Consider the following 26,886-nt stretch of genomic DNA (forward strand, 5'->3'; position numbering starts at 1 on the left):
TTGATGCCACCTAGGACACCACAATTGAATGGTGTGGCAGAAAGGCGTAATCGAACCTTGTTGGACATGGTTCGCTCTATGATGAGTCGTGCTTCACTATCAATCTCTTTTTGGGGGTATGCCTTAGAGACTGCCGCCCATATCCTAAACCGAGTCCCTACTAAGAAGGTTGCCAAAACACCTCACGAGATATGGACAGGGAAAGCTCCCTCGTTGGCACATATCAAGGTTTGGGGTTGCGAGGTGTAACGCCTGTGTTTCCGGGCTTGCCATTTTTAGCAATGTAATAGTCTAGGTTAACCTTTGTAACCCATTTTGAAATAATAAGAATGTATTATTTGAGTATTATGTGTTTTGTGCTTAATTGCTTAATTATGTGGTCTGATTAATTAAGAATAAAAATAAGCGTCAAAATTTAAGTGTAAAATAAACTTAATATCTTTGGTTAATGTTGTAGTAGTTGAAACGAGGTTTTCGAATATATATAGAACACCCAAATCTGACTTCGTATGAGGAAGTTATGATTTATCGAAGTTTCGACTTAGCGGTGTGCAGCCTGAAATACTCGAATTGAGATCGAGCGGTTTTTAGCCGAAGCAATCTAAATGAGAATCGAAGATCTCATTGTTGGTATCGAAGCGATAAAAAGTTAGGCGAGAACGGACGTCAAACGAAGAAGTTATGAATTTATAACGGAGTTTTTCTGTCGCGGCCTATTAAAAATAAATAATAAAAATAAAGTCAAAATTAGCCGACGGAGTCTAAACGAAAGTTGTAGAACGTAGTCTCACCTTTCCGTGGATATAAAGAACGTTGAAAACGGAGTTCGTATGAAGAAGATATGAATTTCCGAAGTTTATTAATTAATTTGTATTTATTTTTAAATCAAAATTCGGAAGCCTTATCCGATGGCGAGCCATCGATCTGATCCGAGGTACGCGCCGCGTACTCCGAAGGTGTCGACATTGCAGCAAGTGGCTTCGGATACGTAAGCGATGACGTTTCTCGGACCAGTACGCCCCGCGTACGTGCGAGGCTCAGCCCCTATAAAAGGCTTGCGAGGGCAACCGAGAGTTTTGTTCATTTCTTCTCTTCTCTCTCCCGTTTTGCATCGTTCTGCGTGCCAGAAATAACCCGAAGCCCCGATATCATACTCTAGCCCCGAGGCAAGTCTCGAGATCCCGAAGATCCCGAGAAGTGCGGTTCCCGAGCCGAAGCTCTGCCCGCGAGAAGTTCGATTTTCGTAGAGATCTTCCAGATCTGCTGAGGATTACTACTTCTGCAAGTCGTAGTGCTGTCCGATCATCTTCTGATCAAGTGAGTGTATACTACCTTTCATAAACACGATAATAATACAAGTGCGGTTTGAGTGTATTAAGTAGATTGTGGTTTATATGTGTAAGGGTGCAGTTACTTTCTTCTAACAAGTAACTATGAAGTATTTTATGCGATATACTTGCTATGTGTATATTTTGTGATTGTATGCGTGAATGGATATTCACTTTATCCCATCTCATAGATCTGAATTGTTTTCTATGAAATACGTGTTATGTGGTATGCCTCATCTATTATATGGAATATATATTGAATGAAAATGATATACAAGTTTTAAACTATGTATGAAAATATATTCTTATCTACTAATATGTTGGGTAGAACATGGGTAGATAGTTGGTGTGTAGTAAACAGATGAGAGGCCTCGATGTTGTTGTTGTTGTTGATCTAGTTATTCAGCGGAGTATGGATAACGACCACGGACTCTTTCTAGACAGTCCAGTGGAACGCTAGCAGGTTCATAACCTGTAGGTGTTGTGAACGATGTGTTCACCGGTGTACTCTATCCCCCGCATGGTTGCCTTTAGGATATCTATTGTTGAGGAAACCCCTTCGCAGTGATGTCCGTCCTGATGAAAATCCTAGATTAGGTCCCTTGAGATAGATGTTGTTTTAGGGACGTAAAGTGAGGATAACGGGAATGGGTAATCGGGATAGTGATTGGTTGGTGAAATTAAATATAACTTATTTATTGTGGGTTGAAAACCCTATATGCTCACCAGGCTCCCAAGCCTGACCCACTCAGTTTTATTTGTATTACAGGAAGTGGCACAAGGGCGTAAGATGGATGGATCATCTTGTTGTTTTGTTTACAAGTCTGTATATGTATATATTTGTTGAAAGACTTGTAATGTTATCGTTTATGCTTTATGGTCTGTATCGGAACATGACATCCCGAGTTTTGATTATATAATGAAATGCATCTCTTGATGAAATGCTTTGATAAATATTATTTTATCATGTTTTGTTTTGGGAACAAATGCCGCAACTCTTTCAAATCAAAAGGATTTACTCTGAAATTATTTAAAAGCATAAATGAAAATCGGTCTTTTCTGGCCGAGATTTTGGGGATGTCACACGAGGCTTTCGTAAGACGAGATACTCACGAGAAGCTCGAACCTCGTAGTGAGCGATGTATTTTCATCGGCTACCTGCAAAAATCCTTTGGATATCTCTTCTATAGACCGAAGGACAATGTTGTCTTTGTTGCGAGGAGAGGAGTTTTCCGAGAGCGAGAACTCATAAGCCAAGGAGACAGTGGGAGGCAAATCGAGCTTGAAGAGATTCAAGAATCGATAGATGAAGGAACCTCTACCGCTGGCACTCAACCTGAGGAGGAAACTCCAGTTGAACCGATTGACGAATCCTTACCTCTTAGACATTCCGAAAGAATTAGAGTTCAACCCCAGTTTTATGGTTTTCATATTACTACCGAAGGGGACACGTATATTAGTGATGGTACACTAATAAACCTTGATGAACCTAATAGCTACAAAGAAGCCATGGCAAGCCCGGAGTCTGGGAAATGGAAAGAGGTGATGGATAGCGAGATCCAATCCATGTATGATAACCAAGTTTGGAATTTGGTTGATAATGTGCCCAGACGTAAGACCGTTGGGTGCAAATGGATCTTCAAGAAGAAGACCGACGTGGATGGGAACGTACACACATATAAGGCACGATTGGTTGCAATGGGCTTTATTCAAACTCCCGAAGTTGACTATGATGAGACATTCTCACCAGTTGCGAAGATAAAGTCTATTTGATTAATGCTAGCTATTGCCGCATTTCAGGATTATGAGATTTGGCAAATGGATGTCATGACCGCTTTCCTTAACGGAAAGTTGGCTGAGGATGTTTACATGGCTCAGCCAGAGGGGTTAGTGGATCCAAAGCATCCGAATAGAGTGTGTAAGCTTGAGAAGTCCATTTATGGACTTAAGCAAGCATCTCGCAGATGGAATCTTTGCTTCGATGAGAAAGTCAAAGAGTTTGGATTTGTACGAAGCGCAGATGAATCGTGTGTATATGTCAAAGCCAGTGGGAGTATAATAAGCTTCCTCGTTTTATATGTCGATGACATATTACTCATAGGAAACGACGTCCCGACTCTGCAGGAGGTTAAGTCCTGGCTTGGGAAGTGCTTCGCTATGAAGGACCTCGGAGAACCTTCTTATATTTTGGGAATAAGTATAGTGAGAGAAAGAAGTAAGAGACTAATAGGACTTAGTCAGAACACTTACTTAGAGAAGGTACTAAAACGTTTTAGTATGGAAAACTCGAAGAAGGGAGAATTACCGATACAAAGTAATGCCAAGTTGAGTAAGACTCAAAGTCCGAGTACCGAAGCTGAAATAGCAGAAATGAGCCGAGTACCATACGCTTCCGCAGTTGGCTCAATCATGTATGCTATGACTTGTACTCGCCCTGATGTAGCCTTTGCTTTAAGCATGGTTAGCAGATATCAAGGGAACCCTAGCAGAGCCCATTGGATTGCGGTTAAGAATATCCTTAAGTACCTTCGGAGGACGAAGGAATGGTTCTTAATCCTTGGAGGGAGTGATGACTTGAAGGTGCGAGCGTATAGTGACACCAGCTTTCAGACCGACAGGGACAACTACCGTTCGTAGTCGGGCTGGGTCTTTACCTTAAATGGAGGAGCAGTGACTTAGAAAAGTTCCAAGCAGGAAACTGTAGCTGATTCAACGTGCGAATCAGAGTACATTGCAACGAGCAAAGCGTCGAAGGAGGCAATATGGTTGAAGAACTTCATCGGTGATCTTGGAGTTGTACCTGCCATAAAGGAGCCCATGTAAATTTTCTGTGATAATGAAGGAGCGGTTGCCTTGACCAAGGAACCAAGGGATCATGGTAGATCTCGACATATCGACATAAAATATCACTTTATTAGACATCGTGTAGAAGAAGGACAACTCGTAGTGAAGAGGATATCATCAGAAGATAACCCAACAGATCCGCTTACGAAGGGACTGAGTAGGGTTAAGCACTTGCAGCATTCTAGGAGTATTGGGCTGAAGGATGATATTAACATAGATTAGATAGTAGTAGAAACGTGTAATAGATAAATGTAATTAACATTTGATGATTAAATAAAGGAGTATTATTTATGAATAATGTTACTGTCTTGTGTTAATTGTTTAACTATTGTTTCATTTTTTCATGTTTTGACTTCCGGAATAATTGAGTTTATTAAGAATAATCGAATTATTCAAATTGTCCACAATCATTCATATGTTGGAAGTAGATATGAATGAAGATTGTCATGAATCGGTGTGTAGATTGTCTAAATGGTTTTAGACATAGCAAAAGGGTTGTTGCAACGTTCATGAGTGCTTATGAACTGGTTTTGAGCATTGGAACAAACCCGCGCTTGCTGGAATCACCTTATGGAATATGATATAAAAGGGTGATCACAAGACGATAATATCATATAGTCTTAAAACCTAGATATATGGTTTGTTATTTGTTAATTGGTTGTACATTGATAATGCGAAAACGCATCAGTAACTCGGTGTTATAAAACGCATTGTTGTGTATAGTTGATTAATGAATAAGTAAATGCATATAAGTCGAAGTTTATCTGTTACTTTTATCTCAAGAGGGTAAAAACGATATATCGGCCGCTCGATGATTGGATTTGACTTATGTGTCGGGCCCAGTCAGAACTTAATTGATGTGTTCGATTAAGTTCTATGTCAAATGAATCAGAGATCAAGAAACCAAAATGTTAGACTAACTATTTCATAGAATTGTCAGCATGATATCTAACAGAGGACTGGACGATCTCTTATCTAAAGGACAAGATTGATTAGATCAGAGTTTGACAGCGTCTTTGAGAGCTACGATTGCAAATCGAATTGTACTTGTGCATATAGTTACTAGACTTATCCAAGTGGGAGACTGTTGGAATAGTGTCTAAGGCTACAACTATATTAGGCAAGTATTTGATCCGATTGTGCATGGTCCTTTTGGGTTGCCTTCACCATAGCAACTTGACAGGATGATTTATTATGAGAGAATAAATATTATTAATATATTATGAGAATAATATAAGGAATAATAATATTGTTATTTGATTAATATAAGTCATAAATTAATTAGAATTAATTTGGTGACTTAAAGAGATTAATTAAATAAGAGGGTATAAAACTATCAAATGATTGATAGTTACACTTTGGGCTGTAAATCCTTCTTGGATAGGGTTGGACGATTTCTAGGGCTTAGGATAAGCTACAAATCGTCCAAGGGCTTATCATTGAAAGTATTTGGATTGCTTTGAGTAAAGATTATCTAACTAGGGTTTAAGGGTGAAACCCTAGGAGCCTTAGAAGTATAAATAGACCCTTGGGGCAAGGGAAATCGGCACCTCTGCTAAAGCAAAGAAATCCTGGCTGATTTCTATTCCCTCTCCTCTCTCTCAAATCATCCTCTTGCTAGTTGGTGTTTGTAAGCCATTAGAGGAGTGACATTTGTGACTCTAAAGCTCCAAGAACAAGAAGATCAAACAAGTGTTTCAAGGTATACTTCTAACTTTGATTTTGTATTGTTCTTATACTCTATTAGTTATTAGAAGTCTTGGATCCAATGCATGTTTAATTAGAGAAACCTAGATCCAAGCATTGGGGTTTGCATGTGCACATAGGAATGTTCATATGGCCAAAACCCATCAACAATGTCAAGTTGTTGTTATAGTCTTTACCTTCTCTTTCGCTTCAAAAGCCTTCGGAACATTCTTCAAAAGAATCAAGCGAACAGTTACCTACCATATGATCATATCGGAGACGTATTTGACATCATTCAGATTATTCAACATCCATAACTCAACCTCAAAAGTGCATTGATGAGAGTTGTACATGGATACAAGTGCTTCCCTCGTAAAACTTCTGGTTTATCAAGTGGCTTAACAATTGGTTTTCTATTAAGCTTCTTCTCAATCTCCACAATCGTTTTTGCAACTTCTTGAATATATCATGTTATCATCTTTCTCAAGATCTGAAAGATAGGATCATATTTAACTAGATCCTTTCAAAAAATACTCAAAAGAACAATCCAACCATAAGGATTCATTTGTGTAAGATCAACAAGAGTAAAGTGAAACACATCGTGATTAGCACCCCTGAATCCTTTGAAGTGTACATTTGCCAAACCCTCAACATCAAAAGGTTTTCCAACCTTTATTCCAAAAAAGCAATTTAAACTCCATGTTTCATATTGTGGTTTTGAATGTTTAGCATAGAAATTAAAATGCTTCTTGTTAGTAGCCATATTTTCCTGAACGTCAACAAATTTATCTAATGCTTAGCAAATAAATACTTTAGGAGTCATAGGAAAATCCAACTAACATTCTGCATCATTCTTCAAATAAAAACATGTTGTAGGTTCCAACCAAAATGGAATAAACTTGGATAATGCTTCTTAATGCATTATCTCTATAGTCCAAGTAGGAAATAAAACTTTCTTATTTTCATCAATATGAGCAACATTCATCTTCTATGCATCCTTTTCATTCCATTCTTCTTTTATTTTTTGAGCATATCATGATCTTTATCATGTTTTTCTTGAACAATCTTTTCTTCTTTTAAAAATAATGGATTATCTTCATCTTCACACACTATCTTATCTTTTCCTTTCTCATAACCAAAAGCTACATTAACTGTCTGTTCATTCATTGGTTTTTCAACCAAAATTTTCAAATTATCAGCAAGAGTTTTCTTTTCAATATTTATCTTAGAAACATCATTAGACTTTTCATTTGTGACAACCCGATATTTCAACTCTTTGTAACGACCAAAATGGGTCAAGTATTGTAACCACTTCTGAGTAATAAAAGTTACTTTCATAATAAAATGTATAAATAAGTTCTACTTAATTTCCTTCTATGATTAAATGTCTTTGAACCATGATCGTACGTGAAAAGAACGCCCAAATCCGACTTCATATAGCGAAGTTATGATTTTTCCAAGTTCGGCTTAGCAACAGACAACTAAAAACTCGAATCGGAAATCGAGCGACTTTTGGCCGGAATGACCTAAACGAGAATCGAAGGTCTCGACAATGGTATTCCAGCGGTAAAAAGTCTGGCAAAAACCGACATCAGATAAAGAAGTTATGATTTTTCAAAGAAATTCCTTAAACACGATGGATTTTTAATAAATAATAAAAAAAATCATTTTGGAATTTGCCGACGGAGTCTAAACGAAAGTTGTAGAGCGTAGTCTCACCTACGCGAGGATATAAAGACCATCGAAAACGGAGTTCGTATGAAGAAGATATGAATTTTTGAAGTTTATTAAATAAATAAATTATTTATTTAATTCAAAATTCGGATATTATCCGAAGGGGAGTCAGCATCCTCCTCCGAGGTACGCGCTGCGTACCCCTGTACGCCCCGCGTAACCGAGAGGATTGGCCTCTGATCGTCCATGTCGTGCTATCCGAAGAAACCGACCCATCCGACCCGTCCGAAGCCCCGACCCGTCCGACCTGACGTCCCATCCGACCCGGCGTCCCATCCGACCCGCGTACCCAACAACCCGTCCCATCCGAACCGAGGCAGTCGAGGCTTCGGTCATGCATGACGTACGTGTACGCGCTGCGTACGAGCGTACGCCCCGCGTACCGAGGCAGACCAGCCTTACTATAAATAGGATGCGAGGGTTTCCAAAGAAAGGGTTCATTTCTCTTCTCTCTCTCTCAACTTTGCCTCGTTTTCCGTGTCCGTTCAAACCCGAAGCTCTGGTCTTTTTGGCTCAAGTCCCGAAGGTCGATTTTACTCCCGAGATTCCCGAGAATCCCGAGGAAAATCCGTTTCCCGAGATGAAACTCTGCCCGGTTTTCCATCTCGCTATCTCCAAAACTTTCAAGTGAGTTTCATACCCCTTAATCAACCTTTTTAATTATTCTAAATACTTTTATATGCTTTCAAGGGGGGATTACAAGTAAAACACACAAGTATTATCGTGTGTTACATAAAGAAACTCTTTTATATACTGTTATATATTCAAATCACATGCGATTTATAAACATTTAAAGGAACTTTTATATATATAACATATGTCACAATAACATTTTACCTTTTAAAATATAATGTTGTTGTAATGCATGTATAAACTAAACTGTTCTTAGATTTTTCTTGTCTATCCTAGACTCTACACCAAAAATCTATACTTTCATAAACAAGTGATTCCTTTTCTCAATATTTCTAAACAAACAAGACACACTTTTTTTTTGGAAACTATAATAGGTATAGTTTTACGAACAGATTTCTAACTCTTATGTACTAGAAACACATATTTCAAGAAGTTTACTTTCGTATACAAGAACAAATGTAACATTTTAACAAGTAGATCTGTTTTTATACCATGGATTTGTGAGACACTAACTTCATGTACGTTCGAGTACACATTTCAAGTCCTGTATTATATACCAGAATCCCTTGGAGGGGGAGCATGGTGTTTGTGTATAGATCTATACGGGCTTGACAACCCGCGCCCTGACTGTTAGCTGCAGTCCACCGTTTGGGGTGACAAACGTCATAACATTCCAACGCCTGAAGAACGTTGTGTATAGGCATTCAGAGTCAATAGTATGGTTATAAAACTCACAAGGGGTATTAAAAATGCATTGATTTACAAGGTTTTCAAACTCATTGGTTATTTTACATTTACATACATTTTGGAAACAAACATTGGTCTTGAGTGAAGGCTACTTTTATACTAGGAGAAAATATAGGATTTTCTAAACACAAACAAACAAAGATAAAACATTTCATTTCATTCAAACATTGTCACTTAAATACTTATGAAATTCACCAGCTTAAATGCTGATCTACTCTTTCAAAATTACTTGTATGTCCCAGGGATTCAGTAATTTCAGGTACTAATATGCTTTTGAAGAAGAGATGCTGCGGTGCCAGTTTAATCTCATATTTTGACATCATATTGTAATTGGTTTTGAGCATGTAACTTTTGACAAATGTAAACTTTCAATTATATATATGATGGTTGTATTGCTTTCTTTACTATGTATTCATTTGTTACGTTACCACATGAAGTCATCCGCCCCCGAACGTTTCCGTCGTTCAGGTTTGGGGGTGTGACAGATTGGTATCAGAGAAATGTTTATAGTGAACTAAGTATATCAAACCACATAAGATATACAAACTATAAATGCTTAAGGGACTAATACTCTCTGACAAAACAAATTTTCTTTTTACACTTAAGCAACATTTCGTTCAACTTAAATTGATAGTTCATTTAAGTACAATTACATGCATACCACAAATTATTTTCATGTTATATAACTATACAAGTATTTAGACAAGTTGACACTACGATTGAGACTCGATATATGTAATCAGATTTTGGACAAATATAGCGTGATCAACTATATTTGCCCAAGATTGGACCAACGTATATCGAGGAATGACCGTAGTAAGCAACAAGTCAAAACTTACCAAACCATTACAAGAATCAAACACAAGAACTTAAATACTATAGGAGTATTTGCTATCTAAACTAGTTTAAACTTACATGTTTTACATGTTCCGACTTTACTCAATTCTTATAACCCTATTTCTCGTACAGTCAAATGGCTGGATTTCACCACCCTGGCGACCCCTACTTTCCCAACCAAGGCAACGGAGGATGGATCGAAGATGATCCCGAAGAGGACGAGGAACCCATAGAAGTGGGTGATGACTCCGGTACCGACTCAGAGCCGGAAGTTATCGATCCACCACCCATTCAACCTCCCGTCTTCGTAAGGAACTTTCAAGGACCGACTCCCGTCTGGGGAAGTCACCTCCACCATTGGAGCCAACAGCAAAACCTACGCCCTCCCTACGGCATGTGCCGGGACTTCTATGATGTCTGCGGCGGAGGTTCGGCTGATCGAGCACTCCCGGTAATGGTGGGTAAGTTAGCCAATCAATCCTATCAGTCTGGAGTACGAGCTAGTCGACTCCGGGATATCAACGTGGAAGTGCAGGTTCACACTTCTGACATCCGTAGGCTGGACAAGATGCAAGACAACGCCCAATTCCAAGCTGAAGCATTTCAAGCGCAAATGATTGCAGCCCTCGCCGAACTAAGGGAACAACAAGCCGCTTTCGATAGGCGTCTAATGGAGTCAAAGCAATCAGATACGGAGTCAAGCTCCAAGCGCAACCTTCGATGCAAGTAGTGCTTGTCAAGGACTCAAATTTTGTTATAGCTTAGGACCTCGGCTAAAAGTCTTTAAATTTCTCGAACTTTGTAATCGGAGACCCTTATAGGGGTCAAGTTTTCATGATCGTTGTAACAACTTTTATATTAATATAAGTGGCACTATTACTACTATGTTAAGTATTTCGTTCGAACCTTGAATGGTCTTTGTGAACTCAAATACTTGTTTCATACCTTCAGTCTTACAAATAACTTTCATTCTTCTATTTTAAGACTCATACTATCATCTGTTGTTGAACTATAGTGATTTAGTTCATGAGACACATACATTTTCCATTCTATGAAATTCTTATCCTTGTCTTTTCAATCTATAGTTGAAGGATGCCTCCGCGTAGGAACCCAAGGAGAAACAACGGTGAGGAAGCACCTATACCACCACCACCTCCACCACCCCAATTTGATGCTGTAATGTTTCAAGCAGCAGTCACCGCAGCGGTGGCAGCTGCCATGTCACAGATCAATAACTCAAGTGCTAATGGCTCGGGATCTGGCACACACCCATCCAACCATGGCGAGAGTCATGGACCACCTCGAGAATGCACCTATAAGGACTTCACTAATGCCAAGCCCCGGATGTTTTATGGTACTGGTGGTGTGATGGCCCTGAGGCAGTGGATTGAAAGGACGGAGGCAGTCATTGAAATCTGCTCCTGCCCCGAGCACAGCAAGGTCAAATTTGCAACTTTCACCCTTCTCGATAAAGCTTTAACTTGGTGGAATGGCCACGTTAAAGTACTCACCCTAATCGTGGCAAACTCCATAAGATGGGAGAACTTGAAGGCCATGATGATGAGAGAATACTGCCCACGGGGAGAGATTCAAAAGCTTGAACACGAGCTATGGACTCTCGGAATGGTGGGTACCGACATCGCTACTTATACCAACAGATTCTGCGAACTGGCAATCCTTTGTCCAGATATGATTGCTCCCGAGAGCAAGAAGATAGAAAGGTACATCTGGGGACTGACGCCCCAAATGCGATCAAGCGTATTAGCTTCTAAACCGGACACCTTTGAAAGTGCTAAGGAACTGGCAAAATCTCTGATCGACTACGGAGGTCATCAGAACTCAACCACTTTTGCACCAGCACCACAGAAAGGAAACAACAACAACAACAACTACAACAACAACAACAACAACAACAACAACAACAACAACAATGGCAGGAAGAGAGCGTGGATTAAAGGGAAGGGTGGGTCTTCCCAAGAATCCGCAAAGAAACAACTGGTGTCAGTAAATGCTGCCATTGTACCTGCTACAGCCCCTACAAATACCTACCCAACAAAGCCTTATATAGGCAACCTCCCAAAATGCACCAAATGCAATTACCACCACCATGGACCTTGTCGAGATATGCAGTGCGCCAACTGCAGCAGGAAAGGACACACAACCCGTTTCTGCAAGGAACCCGCAAAGCCGATCACTCAAGTTCCCGGTGCGGGTGTAGGGCAGGCTTGCTACGGTTGTGGCGAGGTGGGCCACTACAAGAGAAACTGTCCTAAGGCAGCAGGCACCGGAGGTGTAGGACGAGTTTTAGCAATAGGCCACGACGAAGCTGTAGCTGACCCAACTATAGTTGCTGGTACGTTCCTTCTCGATAATTCATACGCATGCATATTATTCGATAGTGGAGCGGAGAGAAGCTTCGTGAGTCAAAACTTTATTCATTTACTTAAACCTAAACCTAGCAAGTTAGAAAATTCATTCACTGTAGAGATGGCCAATGGAAAAACCGAAAACACAAATTGCATATACATGGGCTGTACGTTAACATTAGACGGCCATTCTTTCCCAATCAATCTCATGCCGGTTCAAATTAAAAGTTTCGACGTCATAGTCGGCATGGATTGGTTGAGTCTTCTTCGTGCCGACATCATGTGCTTTGAGAAAGCAGTCCGTCTTAACCTCCCTAACAACGAAACATTAGTTATCTACGGCGACAAATCTAGTACAAACCTTCGCATCATTTCGTGCATCCAAGCTCGAAAGTGCTTGCGGAAGGATTGTCGAGCTTTCCTAGCGCACATCGTTGATACAAGTCAAGAACTGAAGGACATCAAGAGCATCTCGGTAGTACGCGACTTTCCCGATATCTTTCCAGAAGAACTACCAGGATTACCACCGCAACGCCAAGTCGAGTTCAGAATCGACTTAATTTCAGGAGCTACCCCAGTAGCGAAGTCGCCTTATCGTCTTGCACCAGCAGAGATGCAGGAACTTTCCAGTCAACTTAATGAGCTCCTTCACAAAGGATTCATAAGACCAAGTTTCTCACCTTGGGGAGCACCGGTCTTGTTTGTAAAGAAGAAAGACGGATCGTTCCGTATGTGCATCGACTACAGAGAGCTGAACAAACTTACTGTCAAGAACCGCTATCCCCTACCCCGTATCGACGACCTATTCGATCAACTTCAAGGGGCGAACTACTTCTCCAAAATAGACCTGCGATCCGGATATCATCAATTACGAGTTCTAGAGGGGGACATTCCAAAGACAGCCTTCCGAACTCGTTATGGACACTATGAATTCGTGGTGATGCCGTTCGGATTAACCAATGCACCAGCAGTATTTATGGACCTAATGAATAGGGTATGCCGCCCTTACTTGGATCAGTTCGTCATCGTCTTTATCGATGATATACTTATCTACTCTCGAAGTGAGGAAGAGCATAGTCAACACCTACGAAAAGTCCTAGAAACACTGCGAACGGAGAAACTCTATGCGAAGTTCTCTAAATGCGAATTTTGGATTCGAAGAGTCGAATTTTTAGGTCACGTTGTTAGCGAGGAAGGTATACACGTGGACCCCTCCAAAATTAAGGCTATTGAGAACTGGTCGGCACCAAAGACACCTACATAAATTCGTCAATTTCTAGGTCTAGCTGGCTACTATCGCAGATTCATAAAGAACTTTTCGAGCATTGCGAAACCTCTTACTTCATTAACCCAGAAAGGTGTGGCCTTTGACTGGGAAGCGAAACAAGAGAAGGCATTCCAGACACTAAAGCAGGCCTTGTGCACCGCACCGATACTATCCCTCCCCGAAGGGATAGAAGACTTCATAGTGTATTGCGATGCTTCAAATCAAGGACTTGGTTGTGTTCTTATGCAGAGAGGGAAGGTTATCGCTTATGCCTCCCGACAGCTTAAGACACACGAAGTGAACTATACGACACACGATCTCGAATTAGGAGCAGTGGTATTTGCTCTGAAGATCTGGAGGCACTACTTATATGGAACAAAGAGTACTATTTTCACCGATCACAAGAGCCTTCAACACATTTTCGATCAGAAGGAACTCAACATGCGCCAACGACGATGGGCCGAATTACTAAATGACTACGAATGCGAAATTCGTTATCATAACAATGACAGAAGTGGTTGAGTTCAGGTCGGATGACTATCCATTCCCACCTATCCACACAAATTAAAGAAGCACAAATGGAAGCTTTGCAACCTGAAAATGTGGCGGGTGAATCCCTGCGAGGAATGGAGAAGAATTTAGAAGTCAAGGGTGGCGGAGCCTACTATCTCATGGACCGAATCTGGACCCCAAATCATGGTGGTTTCAGAAACGTAGTCATGACCGAGGCTCACAATTCAAGATATTCCGTTCACCCGGGTTCAGATAAAATGTATCTGGATCTTAAGAAACTGTACTGGTGGCCTAACATGAAAGCAGAAATTGCTACCTTCGTGAGTAAATGTCTTACTTGCGCTAAGGTTAAGGTCGAGTATCAGAAACCGTCAGGACTACTACAACAACCAGAGATACCGGAATGGAAATGGGAGCGGATTACTATGGACTTCATAACCAAGTTACCCAAGACGACAAGTGGACTCGATACCATATGGGTCATTGTCGACAGATTGACCAAATCCGCACATTTCCTACCCATCAAGGAGACTGACAAAATGGAGAAGCTTACAAGAACTTACTTAAGGGAAGTAGTGCGACTGCATGGTGTTCCGATATCCATTATCTCCGATCGAGATAGTAGATTCACTTCAAGGTTCTGGCAATCACTACAAAGTTCCCTGGGAACTAGGCTAGACATGAGTACAGCCTACCACCCACAGACAGACGGACAAAGTGAGAGAACAATACAAACTTTAGAAGACATGCTGAGAGCCTGCGTGATTGACTTTGGAAAGGCATGGGATATTCATTTACCCCTTGTCGAATTTTCATACAACAATAGTTATCATACAAGCATAAAGGCTGCTCCGTTTGAAGCCCTCTATGGTCGAAAGTGCAGATCCCCTCTGTGCTGGACTGAAGTTGGCGATACCCAGTTAGCTAGAGGAAGAGTTCCTGAAAGCACTCTCACAGGTCCGGAGATCATACGTGAAACAACAGAGAAGATCGTTCAGATTCGTGAACGATTGAAGGCCTCAAGAGCCCGACAGAAAAGCTACGCTGACCAAAGGAGGAAACCTTTAGAATTCCAGGTAGGAGACCACGTCTTATTAAAGGTCTCACCGTGGAAGGGTTTAATACGATTTGGAAAGCGTGGGAAACTAAATTCAAGATACATAGGGCCTTTCGAGATTCTTGCCAGGATCGGCCCTGTGGCTTACAAGCTTAACCTACCGCGCGAACTTAGTAACATCCATCCAACCTTCCACGTCTCAAACTTGAAAAAGTGTCTGTCCGACGAGACTCTTGTTATTCCACTCGACGAGATCGAGATCAACGAGAGCCTCAACTTTGTGGAAGAACCAGTAGAAATCATGGATCGAGAGGTCAAACAAACAAAACAAAGTCGCATACCCATCGTGAAGGTTCGCTGGAACGCCAAGCGGGGACCCGAATTCACATGGGAACGCGAAGATCAGATGAAACAAAAGTACCCTCATCTCTTTCATGTTCACTAGTATCTTTGCTACTTTAAATTTCGGGACGAAATTCTCTCTAACGGGGGGATGATGTGGCAACCCGATATTTCAACTCCTTGTAAGGACCAGAATGGGTCAAGTATTGTAACCGCTTCTAAGTAATAAAATTTACTTTCATAATAAAACGTACAAATAGTTCTATTTAATTTCCTTCTATGATTAAATGTCTTTGAACCATGATCGTACGTGAAAAGAACGCCCAAATCCGACTTCATATAGCGAAGATGTGATTTTTCCAAGTTCGGCTTAGCAACAGACCGCTAAAAACTCGAATCGGAGATCGAGCGACTTTTGGCCGGAATGACCTAAATGAGAATCGAAGGTCTCGACAATGGTATTCCAGCGGTAAAAAGTCTGGCAAAAACCGACATCAGATAAAGAAGATATGGATTTTTGAAGTTTATTAAATAAATTATTTATTTATTTAATTCAAAATTCGGATATTATCCGAAGGGGAGTCAGCATCCTCCTCCGAAGTACGCGCTGCGTACTCCTGTACGCCCCGCGTAACCGAGAGGATTGGCCTCGGATCGTCCACGTCGCCATATCCGAGGAATCCGATCCATCCGACCCGTCCGACCCGTCCGACCCGACGTCCCATCCGACCCGGCGTCCCATCCGACCCACCTCCCCAGCAACCCGTCCCATCCGAACCGAGGCAGTCGAGGCTTCGGTCATGCATGACGTACGCGTACGCAGCGCGTACGAGCGTACGCCCCGCGTACCAAGGCAGACCAGCCTTCCTATAAATAGAATGCGAGGATTTCCAAAGAAAGGGTTCATTTCTCTTCTCTCTCTCTCTCAACTTTGCCTCGTTTTCCGTGTCCGTTCAAACCCGAAGCTCTGGTCTTTTTGGCTCAAGTCCCGAAGGTCGATTTTACTCCCGAGATTCCCGAGAATCCCGAGGAAAATCCGTTTCCCGAGACGAAACTCTGCCCGGTTTTCCATCTCGCTATCTTCAAACTTTCAAGTGAGTTTCATACCCCTAAATCAACCTTTTTAATTAGTCTAAATACTTTATTATGCTTTCAAAGGGGGGGATTACAAGTAAAACACACGAGTATTATCGTGCGTTACATAAAGAAATTCTTTTATATACTGTTATATATTCAAATCACATGCGATTTATAAACATTTAAAGGAACTTATATATATATATATATGTATATATGTATATATATAACATATGTCACAATAGCATTTTACCTTTTAAAATATAATGTTCTTGTAATGCATGTATAAACTAAACTATTCTTAGATTTTTCTTATCTATCCTAGACTCTACACCCAAAAATCTATACTTTCATAAACAAGCGATTCCTTTCTCAATGTTTCTAAACAAACAAGACACGCTTTTTGGAAACTATAATAGGTATGGTTTTACGAAACAAATTTCTAACTCTTATGTAGTAGAATCACATATTTCAAGAAGTTCACTTTCGTGTACAAGAACAAACGTAACATTTTAACAAGTAGATCTGTTTTTATACCACGGATTTGTGAGACACTAACTTCATGTACGTTCGAGTACACATTTCAAGTCCTGTATTATATACCAGAATCCCTTGGAGGGGGAGCATGGTGTTTGTGTATAGATCTATACGGGCTTGACAAACCCGCGCCCTGACTGTTAGCTGCAGTCCACCGTTTGGGGTGACAAACGTCATAACATTTCAACGCCTGAAGAACGTTGTGTATAGGCATTCAGAGTCAATAGTATGGTTATAAAACTCACAAGGGGTATTAAAATGCATTGATTTACAAGGTTTTCAAATTCATTGGTTCTTTTACATTTACATACATTTTAGAAACAAACATTGGTCTTGAGTGAAGGCTACTTTTATACTAGTAGAAAATATTGGATTTTCTAACCACAAACAAACGAAGATAAAACATTTCAGTTCATTCAAACATTGTCACTTAAATACTTATGAAATTCACCAGCTTAAATGCTGATCTACTCTTTCAAAATTTCTTGTATGTCCCAGGGAATCAGTAATTTCAGGTATTCATTTCGCTTTTGATGAAGGGATGCTGCGGCGCCAGTTTAATCTCGTATTTTGACATCATATTGTAATTGAGTTTTGAACATGTAACTTTTGACAAATGTAAACTTTCAATTATATATATGATGGTTGTATTGCTTTCTTTACTATGTATTCATTTGTTACGTTACCACATGAAGTCATCCGCCCCCGAACGTTTCCGCCGTTCAGGTTTGGCGGTGTGACAATACTTGACCCATTCTGGTCCTTACAAGGAGTTGAAATATCGGGTTGCCACATCATCCCCCTGTTAGAGAGAATTTCGTCCCGAAATTTAAAGACCAATGTTTGTTTCTAAAATGTATGTAAATGTAAAAGAACCAATGAATTTGAAGATCCACCCTTCCCTTTAATCCATGCCCTCTTCCTGCCATTGTTGTTGTTGTAGTTGTTGTTTGCTTTCTGTGGGGCTGGTGCAGAAGTGGTTGAGTTCTGAGAGCCTGCGTGATTGACTTTGGAAAGGCATGGGATATTCATTTACCCCTTGTCGAATTTTCATACAACAATAGTTATCATACAAGCATAAAGGCTGCTCCGTTTGAAGCCCTCTATGGTCGAAAGTGCAGATCCCCTCTGTGCTGGACTGAAGTTGGCGATACCCAGTTAGCTAGAGGAAGAGTTCCTGAAAGCACTCTCACAGGTCCGGAGATCATACGTGAAACAACAGAGAAGATCGTTCAGATTCGTGAACGATTGAAGGCCTCAAGAGCCCGACAGAAAAGCTACGCTGACCAAAGGAGGAAACCTTTAGAATTCCAGGTAGGAGACCACGTCTTATTAAAGGTCTCACCGTGGAAGGGTTTAATACGATTTGGAAAGCGTGGGAAACTAAATTCAAGATACATAGGGCCTTTCGAGATTCTTGCCAGGATCGGCCCTGTGGCTTACAAGCTTAACCTACCGCGTGAACTTAGTAACATCCATCCAACCTTCCACGTCTCAAACTTGAAAAAGTGTCTGTCCGACGAGACTCTTGTTATTCCACTCGACGAGATCGAGATCAACGAGAGCCTCAACTTTGTGGAAGAACCAGTAGAAATCATGGACCGAGAGGTCAAACAAACAAAACAAAGTCGCATACCCATCGTGAAGGTTCGCTGGAACGCCAAGCGGGGACCCGAATTCACATGGGAACGCGAAGATCAGATGAAACAAAAGTACCCTCATCTCTTTCATGTTCACTAGTATCTTTACTACTTTAAATTTCGGGACGAAATTCTCTCTAACGGGGGGATGATGTGACAACCCGATATTTCAACTCTTTGTAACGACCAAAATGGGTCAAGTATTGTAACCACTTCTGAGTAATAAAAGTTACTTTCATAATAAAATGTATAAATAAGTTCTACTTAATTTCCTTCTATGATTAAATGTCTTTGAACCATGATCGTACGTGAAAAGAACGCCCAAATCCGACTTCATATAGCGAAGTTATGATTTTTCCAAGTTCGGCTTAGCAACAGACAACTAAAAACTCGAATCGGAAATCGAGCGACTTTTGGCCGGAATGACCTAAACGAGAATCGAAGGTCTCGACAATGGTATTCCAGCGGTAAAAAGTCTGGCAAAAACCGACATCAGATAAAGAAGTTATGATTTTTCAAAGAAATTCCTTAAACACGATGGATTTTTAATAAATAATAAAAAAAAATCATTTTGGAATTTGCCGATGGAGTCTAAACGAAAGTTGTAGAGCGTAGTCTCACCTACGCGAGGATATAAAGACCATCGAAAACGGAGTTCGTATGAAGAAGATATGAATTTTTGAAGTTTATTAAATAAATTAATTATTTATTTAATTCAAAATTCGGATATTATCCGAAGGATAGTCAGCATCCTCCTCCGAGGTACGCGCTGCGTACCCCTGTACGCCCCGCGTAACCGAGAGGATTGGCCTCTGATCGTCCACGTCGCGCTATCCGAAGAAACCGACCCATCCGACCCGTCCGACCCGACGTCCCATCCGACCCGGCGTCCCATCCGACCCGCGTACCCAACAACCCGTCCCATCCGAACCGAGGCAGTCGAGGCTTCGGTCATGCATGACGTACGCGTACGCGCTGCGTATGAGCGTACGCCCCGCGTACCGAGGCAGACAAGCCTTACTATAAATAGGATGCGAGGGTTTCCAAAGAAAGGGTTCATTTCTCTTCTCTCTCTCTCAACTTTGCCTCGTTTTCCGTGTCCGTTCAAACCCGAAGCTCTGGTCTTTTTGGCTCAAGTCCCGAAGGTCGATTTTACTCCTGAGATTCCCGAGAATCCCGAGGAAAATCCGTTTCCCGAGACGAAACTCTGCCCGGTTTTCCATCTCGCTATCTCCAAAACTTTCAAGTGAGTTTCATACCCCTTAATCAACCTTTTTAATTATTCTAAATACTTTTATATGCTTTCAAGGGGGGGATTACAAGTAAAACACACGAGTATTATCGTGTGTTACATAAAGAAACTCTTTTATATACTGTTATATATTCAAATCACATGCGATTTATAAACATTTAAAGGAACTTTTATATATATATAACATATGTCACAATAGCATTTTACCTTTTAAAATATAATGTTGTTGTAATGCATGTATAAACTAAACTGTTCTTAGATTTTTCTTGTCTATCCTAGACTCTACACCAAAAATCTATACTTTCATAAACAAGTGATTCCTTTTCTCAATATTTCTAAAAAAACAAGACACTTTTTTTTTGGAAACTATAATAGGTATAGTTTTACGAACAGATTTCTAACTCTTATGTACTAGAAACACATATTTCAAGAAGTTTACTTTCGTATACAAGAACAAACGTAACATTTTAACAAGTAGATATGTTTTTATACCACGGATTTGTGAGACACTAACTTCATGTACGTTCGAGTACACATTTCAAGTCCTGTATTATATACCAGAATCCCTTGGAGGGGGAGCATGGTGTTTGTGTATAGATCTATACAGGCTTGACAACCCGCGCCCTGACTGTTAGCTGCAGTCCACCGTTTGGGGTGACAAACATCATAACATTCCGACGCCTGAAGAACGTTGTGTATAGGCATTCAGAGTCAATAGTATGGTTATAAAACTCACAAGGGGTATTAAAAATGCATTGATTTACAAGGTTTTCAAACTCATTGGTTATTTTACATTTACATACATTTTGGAAACAAACATTGGTCTTGAGTGAAGGCTACTTTTATACTAGGAGAAAATATAGGATTTTCTAAACACAAACAAACAAAGATAAAACATTTCATTTCATTCAAACATTGTCACTTAAATACTTATGAAATTCACCAGCTTAAATGTTGATCTACTCTTTCAAAATTACTTGTATGTCCCAGGGATTCAGTAATTTCAGGTATTAATATGCTTTTAAAGAAGAGATGCTGCGGCGCCAGTTTAATCTCATATTTTGACATCATATTGTAATTGGTTTTGAGCATGTAACTTTTGACAAATGTAAACATTCAATTATATATATGATGGTTGTATTGCTTTCTTTACTATGTATTCATTTGTTACGTTACCACATGAAGTCATCCGCCCCCGAACGTTTCCGCCGTTCAGGTTTGGGGGTGTGACATCATTTCCCCAATGTGATAAGGACTTTTTAGATTCACAAGAGGAACATATTGCAAACTGGAAATCGTAATTCCTTAAGTAATAGGAACCTCTTGAATCGGAACTTCTTGAGAAACAAGAATCTTTTGAGAACTTTCTTCTACCCCTTATTGTGAAGTAGCAGGGCTACGAATAACATCAATAATAGTTCACAATTTAGAAAGAATTGGATTGTGTCACACCCCAAAACCGGAACGGCGGAAACGTTCTGGGGCGGAGGACGTCATGTACAGTATCACAACACAGAAATATAGTAAACAAACAAACAACATCATCCATAGCATTAATAATTTATTTTAATACAAGCGTGTTCTGTACAATTTATAAGACACCAAAAATATGAATCAAAATAAAAGACGAGTCTTGAAATATGCTCAATCTTCTCAAAAGCTGGCCTCGGTACCTGTCTACTGATGACCTGAGAATACAAGTTATTTTGAAAAAGTTTATCAGCTTTAAAGCTGGTGAGTTCATAAGCATTTTAGTGTCATTGTTTGTATGAAAAATGTTTGTAAGTGTTTGAATGTATGAATTTGTAAATATTTGTAGTGCTTGTTTGTATCTTCTATAAAATCCTATCTTTTCTATTAAAAGTAGCCTTCTACCAAGGCATCAAGTGTACTGTGTGTTTGTTCATTGTAGGAATGAGTATTCCTCCCAAAGGTGACTATCATTAATAAAATATAGTTTGTACATTATTATTTATGTGAAGATCACAAGGTAAATGTAATGGAGAGAATAGCGAAGTACTGTAGTATTATGTTATATTAACTACTGTTGTACTAACTACCTTAAACCAATTGTTAATTAAAGTATAATGTGACATAATTATAACCATACTTGATCGACCTAGTAAAACACGACGCGCGAAGACGTCGAAATGGTATGACATTCATCACCTGAAGACCTGCAGGTCCCACTGTAGCTAGCAGCAAGGTGTAGGAGGGTCAGTCCGGTATAGATCTATACACGAATTCACGCTCTGCCTTCAGAAGTCTCTGGTTACAAGACGAGCCATGACAGATGCCATGCCCTGAAGTAGTGCCTCACATTTATGTTATAGTGTGTATGTATTGTATGTAGTAGTGTAGTGAATGTCCTCTCTGATTCTCATCATAATATGTTCTTTTGTATAGTATATAGTGTGTATGAATTGTATGTACTAGTGTATGTTCTCTTTGTATAGTGTATAGTATGTTTCGACTCATGTATGAACTGCATCTTTGTATGTTTCATCGTACTAGAAATTAGTATGTATAATATCTCTAAACTATACCTATTGTAGTTTACTAGAACTCTTGTTTGAATGACTTAGCAACTTTATATACCTTTGCTACCCAAGGGTCTTGGAAACTAAAGTAAAAGCTTTATATCCATAGACATATACATAATATATAACTAAGGATCAAAATACACTCGGAAAAACAACAGAGTACTCTAAGTCCACAACCAAACAAGGAACAGGAATTAAAGCGAGTTATCAGTCCTAAGTCCTTCAAACCTTACTTATATAACTATATATGTACTGGACATGGTTTTGACAGTATAAGTTTAAAGAACTGAAAGTGAAGATTTCGTAATTAAGAACAAGTTTTATAAAGAGTTTAACATGTAAAAGAGTTTGTTAATCATTTTGAAGTAATTTGTTGACAAAACAGTTAAAAGTATAGTAAATCCCTTTGCTTAATAGTTATAAATCACATGTGATTGATCTTTTAACTATTATGATTCAACTTGTATTCCCCCTTAAAAGCATTTAAAAAGGTTGATTAAGGGGTATGAACTCACCTCTAATGAGTGGTTTGGATGAGAGTGCTGGACAAGGTGCTAGGTGTCAAGTAAAGACTTGAACACACACACTGATCCTATTTAACATATAAAGAATCATAAATGTATATAATTAGTGATTATAACACTAATTAAGCAAGTATAGACACCCTAAATCATGGAAAACACTTTGGTTCAAGTGTTATAAGATCATAGGGTTGCATCTAAGGGTTGTATGGCTTTGATTTAGAGTTTACGGCCCAAGGACCAACTCTCCATGAGTTTACGGCCTAGGGTTTGCGGCCCTAATGGGTTTACGACCGTAAACCCATGGTAACTTCTACCATTTTGTTTCTTAAGGTCCTTAGTTCATGCAGGAAGGGTTCTAGACCAATATTCAAGCATTAGAAAGGAGTGGTGGCACATAAGCACCCCTTTATGGTGTTTACGGCCCAAGGAGATTGCCTTGGCCATAAACCCATGTGTTCTTGAGTTTTATTGGTGTTTTTCAAGTCCCAAATCATTATACTAACTTATAAACATGTGAGGGAGGTAAGGACTTACAATTTGAAGGCTAAAGAGGGGAGTTTTTTATCCCAAAACACACAAGTGTTCTTGAGGATCTTGAAGATCTAGTACAAAAGATGGAATTTGTGGATGGATTCATGGGTGAATTAAGGAAAAATGATGTATAACACAAAGATCGAAGGATCTTACTTACTTTTGTGAAGATTTGAAAGAAAACTTGAAGATCCTTAGGAGAGAAATCTGATTTCTCTAGCTAGAAGTGTGAATAATGAATGAAAAATGGCTAAGTGCCACTTTCATACTAGGGGTTCATGGCCACTTGGAGTTTACGGCCGTAAACCCAAGTGTCTTGGCTATGAACTCCTCTTTTGAGGGGTTAAGGCTTGTTTGACAGGTTACAAGTTCAACTGACACTCTAATTCACTTGTTCCTTTGATGTATTAAAGCTCAGAATGCTCAAACGGACACCAAAGTGCTACAAGTGAGCAGAAGCAAGTTTGACTAGATTGAGATGTAGGGTTTGTATAAGATAGAAATTTCGGGTTGTCACATCATCCCCCCGTTAGAGAGAATTTCATACCGAAATTAGACTTTAAGTAACTAAGTAGTTACAATTAACTAAGCAAAAAGATGAGGATATTTCAATTTCATTTGATCCTCGCACTCCCAAGTGAATTCAGGTCCTTGCTTGGCATTCCAACGAACCTTCACTATCGGGATACGACTTTGCTTCATTTGCTTGACCTTTCTGTCCATGATCTCTACTGGTTCTTCCACGAAGTTTAGGCTCTCTTTGATCTCGATCTCGTCGAGTTGAATTACAAGAGTCTCGTCGGATAGGCACTTTTTCAAGTTCAAGACGTGGAAAGTAGAATGTATGTTACTAAGTTCGCGGGGTAGGTTGAGTTTGTAAGATACAGGGCCGATTCTAGCAAGAATCTCGAAAGGCCCTATATATCTTGGATTTAGCTTTCCTCGCATTCCGAAGCGTATCAAGCCCTTCCAGGGTGAGACTTTCAAAAGAACGCAGTCTCCCACCTGGAATTCCGAAGGTTTCCTTTGTTTGTCTGTGTAGCTTTTCTGTCGGTCTCTAGAGGCTTTCAATCGTTCACGAATCTGAACGATCTTCTCTGTCATTTCCCGAATGATCTCCGGACCGATGAGAGCACTGTCAGGAACTCGTCCTTTAGCTAACTGCGTGTCACCCACTTCAGCCCAACATAGAGGGGATCTGCACTTTCGGCCATAGAGGGCTTCAAATGGTGCAGCCTTTATGCTCGTGTGATAACTATTGTTATATGAGAAATCGACAAGGGGAAAATGAGTATCCCATGCCTTCCCAAAGTCGATTACACGGGTTCGCAACATATCCTCCAAGGTTTGGATAGTTCTCTCACTTTGTCCGTTGGTCTGCGTATGGTAGGCTGTACTTATGTCCAACCTCATCCTAAGGGAACTTTGTAGCGACTGCCAAAACCTCGAAGTGAATCTACTATCTCTATCGGAGATAATGGATATAGGAACACTATGAAGTCGTACGATTTCCCTAATGTAAGTTCTTTTAAGCTTGTCTATCTTGTCAGTTTCCTTGATGGGCAGGAAGTGTGTGGATTTGGTCAATCTATCGACGATGACCCAAATGGTATCAAGTCCACCCGATGTCTTGGGCAACTTGGTTATGAAGTCCATTGTGATTCGCTCCCACTTCCAATCCGATATCTTTGGTTGTTGTAATAGACCTGAGGGTTTCTGGTATTTGACCTTGACCTTGGCGCAAGTAAGGCATTTACTTAAGATGGTAGCAATATTTGCTTTCATGTTAGGCCACCCGTATAACTTTTTAAGATCCAGATGCATTTCATCTGACCCCGGGTGGACGGAATATCGAGTGTTGTGCGCTTCCTTCATGACAAAGTCTCTGAAGCCACCATGTTTCGGTGTCCATATCCGGTCCATGAGATACAAAGCTCCGCCACCATTGACTTCCAATTTCTTATCCATTCCTCGCTAGGATTCACCTGCTACATTTTCAGGTTTCAAGGCTTCGAGCTGAGCCTCCTTAATTTGTGTGGACAGATGCGAATGGATAGTCATAGTTAGCGACTTGACTTTTCGACCAGAATATTCTCTCCGACTTAGGGCATCTACTACTATGTTGGCTTTACCCGGATGATAACGAATGTTGCATTCGTAGTCATTGAGTAGCTCGACCCACCGTGCTTGTCTCATATTGAGCTCCTTCTGGTTGAATATGTGTTGTAGGATTTTGTAGTAAGTAAAGATAGTGCTTTTTGTACCATACAGGTAGTGTCTCCAGATCTTCAGAGCAAACACGACTGCTCTTAACTCAAGATCGTGTGTGGTGTAGTTGACCTCGTGTGTCTTCAGCTGTCTTGAGGCATAGGCGATGACCTTACCTCGTTGCATCAGAACACAACCGAGCCCTTGATTTGATGCATCACAATAAACCACGAAGTCTTTTATTCCTTCTGGGAGGGATAGTATCGGTGCAGTGCATAAGGCTCGCTTCAGCGTTTGGAATGCTTTTCTTTCTTCTCTTCCCAGTCAAAGACCACGCCTTTCTGAGTCAATGTCGTAAGAGGTTTCGCTATACGTGAGAAGTTTTGTATGAATCTGTGGTAGTAGCCAGCGAGGCCTAGAAATTGACGAATTCGGTAGGCGTCTTCGGTGCTGACCAGTTCTCGATGGCTTTAATTTTGTAAGGATCCACGTGGATTCCTTCTTCACTAACCACGTGTCCTAAAATTCGACCCTTCGGATCCAAAATTCGCATTTAGGGAACTTTGCGTAGAGTTTCTCTGTTCGTAGGGTTCCTAGGACTTGTCGCAGATGATCGCTATGTTCCTCCTTACTTCGAGAGTAGATAAGTATGTCATCGATGAAGATGATGAGGAACTGATCCAATTAAGGACGACATCCCGATTCATTAAGTCCATAAATACTGCTGGCGCATTTGTCAATCCGAATGGCATCACCACGAACTCATAGTGCCCGTAACGAGTTTGGAAGGCTGTCTTCGGAACATCCTCCTCCAACACTCACAACTGGTGATACCTGGACCTCAAATCAATTTTAGAAAAGTAATTCACCCCTTGCAGTTAGTCAAACAAATTGTCTATGCGAGGCAGAGGGTAACGATTTTTAACCGTTAGCTTGTTGAGCTCCCTGTAGTCGATGCACATACGAAACAATCCATCTTTCTTCTTGACGAACAAGACCGGTGCTCCCCAGGGTGAGAAGTTGGTCTAATAAAGCCCTTGCTGAGCAGTTCGTTAAGTTGACCGGATAGTTCTTGCATCTCAAACGGTGCTAGACGATAGGGCGATTTGGCTATTGGGGTAGCTCCTGGAACTAAGTCGATTTTGAACTCGACTTGTCCTTGCGGAGGTAATCTTGGTAGTTCATCTAGAAAGATGTTGGGAAAGTCGCGTACCACGGGG

Source organism: Lactuca serriola, chromosome 5 (assembly GCF_051521515.1).
Source record: "Lactuca serriola cultivar US96UC23 chromosome 5, Lser_US96UC23_V15, whole genome shotgun sequence".
Classification (NCBI taxonomy): Eukaryota; Viridiplantae; Streptophyta; class Magnoliopsida; order Asterales; family Asteraceae; genus Lactuca; species Lactuca serriola.